The 3,246-nt window shown below is 35.5% G+C and overlaps 1 pseudogene; it reads left to right on the forward strand.

Moving 5' to 3' along the window:
- The first annotated feature begins 212 nt into the window (after nucleotides 1–212).
- Nucleotides 213–2,187, forward strand: LOC137621199 (uncharacterized; annotated as a pseudogene).
- The last annotated feature ends 1,059 nt before the right edge of the window (nucleotides 2,188–3,246 follow it).

The following is a 3,246-nucleotide window of genomic DNA, read 5'->3' on the forward strand; positions in this document are numbered from 1 at the left end:
ATTGATTTTCGTTGATAAAATCCTACCAAAACATCGGATATGGGTCACATTTTGGAAATAGGTATTTGAAGCCACAGCCTAATTGGCAAAAATATGCAGTAATGTCTAATGTGAACAATAAAGGCACTTACCAAAGTAAATATAAGAAATTGAAAGGGTAACTTATCTAAATTTAGATGCACCCAGAGAGAGGCTAGTTGTGACCTTTAACTATGATATCAGACGTAATACCCAGTAATCTTTCCATTCACAATAGTAAACACGCCAATAACAGGAGGAAGACAGCAGAGCATTCATACGTCAAAGCCAATCTGTTCTACGTGACTGCTGTCTGGTGCTTCACTTATGACAGGCCTGGCAAATTGTCCTCGTGGCTGCAAGACTGCTTTCGTGCAGCGTGTTTTAGCAGTATGCAATATAGAAAAGAACCGCATGCGTCATATGATTAATATTAACAGGTAAGTGGATAACAGATCATGCACAAACACCAAATGATTCAGACAGGAAGCCTAAACTGAATTTTATAGGGGTCATACTTGAATGACGAGTTTGGAAAAAAAATGAGATATAAAAATATTTTGTTTATATTAATGTATTTCTAAAATTTCAACACAAGAATAAGAGATGGCAGATTTTTTCTTGACTGCAAATTATCATCAACCATATTTAACAATTTACCTGTCCTACTGATCTCCTTATATATGTATATATATATATATATATATATATATATATATATATATATATATATATATATATATATATATATATATATATATATATATACTGTACTTACACACACACATACATTGTACTTATACACACACATTTATATAAAAAGATTCGTTTATAATTTATGTGCATGTGCATGTATGTACTATATATGTCTAACTTTATATATGTAAAGCATTTATATATCTCTAAATATTCTACTCATACGCTTCCTTGATGTCGAAGTACGAATAATAACAATAATGATGATTATATTAATAACAACAATAATGATAACTGTGACGAATATTAATGTGATTATTATGACTTATAATATTATCAATTTCTCTGCTTGAACGTGTGCGTAGAGAAAACAAAGTATAATGCATTTTTATTCACTGGCTAAATACTGGTCTTTTTCCACACAGGCCCTACGACCGTGGCAAATTTCATGGGTATCACGTCGCTTTCTGTGAGGAAGATTGTTCACCGTAACAGATCAGTGATCTCACATGAGTCTCCTGGCGAAGTATTTCCTATACCACAAGTCTTTGATAATTTTACAGTGGGTGCCATTCGTTGGTTTGTTCACGAGATATTTGCTGCAAAGCAAGTATTTACTGTTAGAACTCTGATGACAGATTTGAAGACAGCCACCATAATCCCTGAAACAACCTCCGAGATAGCGGTGTGGTGGCTCCTGAAAGATATGGGATTCAGATATAAAACGTCTCAATGAAAGATGTATCTTGCAAAAGAATTCATTGATGTGGTTTGCCGATGGATCGGGGCTCTCCAGGCTCTGAAGCACCATCGAGAAGATGGAAGGGAGATAGTATATGTCGATGAGATGTGGTTGGCCATCAGAATGAGCCACAACAGAGAGTGGGTGGACACCGCACAACCTGCTACCAGTGCCACGCATAGCCGACAAGTACCACCTGGCGAGGGAGAGCGCTTCGTGGTGGTAGCAGCTGGCACAGCAAATGGATTTATTGAAGGCTCTTTCCTTTGTTATCCTGCAAAGAGTACAAGTGGCGATTACCACGGGAAAATGACAGGCGAGCTGTTCATACGCTGGTTAACAATGCAGCTTCTACCAATGCTGCCTGAACCATCAGTGTTGGTGCTCAACAGCGCACCTTATCACAGCCAGCTATTAGACGAGTGTTGGTGTCCTACCACGGCCACCAAGAAAGCAGACCTTATTACCTGGCTTCAGAGTCGCTGAATCCCTGCCCCAGACGGTGCCACAAGACCTGAGCTGTTGCTCATAAGTCAACAGAACAGGCCAAAACCACAGTTCATCGTGGACAACATAATTCGAGAGTGGGGCCACAAGGTGGTGCGTCTGCCACCTGCCCACCCAGAGCTCAATGCCATTGAGCAAGTATTAGCGTGTATGAAACGTCATGTGGGATTCTTCCGGGCAGACTTGCAGGCAAAACTGGAGGAAGCCTAGCTTTTGGCCACTGAAAGTGTTTGGGGGTCTGCAGTGAAACGATCTCGAGCCTTTGAGGATGGGTATTGGTCAATGGACAACATTCAAGAGCCTGTTGGACCTATCATTATAAATTTAGACAACGATGACGAGGATATAGAAGACCTATCCCTGGATGATGACGATGAAGAAAATTAATAAAAATTATTTTGGTTGTGCATTCTCTATTTTCTTTTTTTCCTTTACTCATATAGAGATATTGATTTCTGTATTTGTAACGAAACTTCTTTACTTATGGTCTGCTCAATGAGCAAGACTCAGATTCGAACAAGTTCTGTCTTAATCTTAAACAAACAACAACATTTGCTTTTACATAGTTTTATATTTTAATCTTTGTATAAGTTTATTTCACATTTCAGTTTTAATGCAGTTCAGCAGAATAATTGGATTAATGGATTATAAAACTTACGTTATAGCCCAAGTGCTTAGACTATGAATTATGAGTATCATATTGCACTACAAGGTAGTTATGCTTAAAGGATATATATATATATATATATATATATATATATATATATATATATATATATATATATATATATATATAATATATATATATATATATATATATATAAATATATATATATATATATATATATATATATATATATATATATATATATATATATATATATATATATATAAATATATATATATAAATACATACATATATATATATATATATATATATATATATATATATATATATATATATATATACCGGGTTATATATATATATATATATATATAAGAGAGAGAGAGAGAGAGAGAGAGAGAGAGAGAGAGAGAGAGAGAGAGAGAGAGAGAGAGAGAGAGAGAGAGAGAGAAGTGTATAGGGTAGCTGTTTGTGTGTCTTCATTCATAAAGTGGCTATACGACTGGAGTGTCTATTAACTACGTCATACTACAGTAGAGTATCAATGAGTGGGAGGGCCTTCAGTAATGACGTCTAAATAGTCTCTCTCTGGGTGCGTCTAAATTTAGCTAAGTTACCCTTTCAATTTCTTAGATTTACTCTGGTAAGTGCCTTCATT

The sequence above is a fragment of the Palaemon carinicauda genome, chromosome 27 (assembly GCF_036898095.1).
Source record: "Palaemon carinicauda isolate YSFRI2023 chromosome 27, ASM3689809v2, whole genome shotgun sequence".
NCBI lineage: Eukaryota > Metazoa > Arthropoda > Malacostraca > Decapoda > Palaemonidae > Palaemon > Palaemon carinicauda.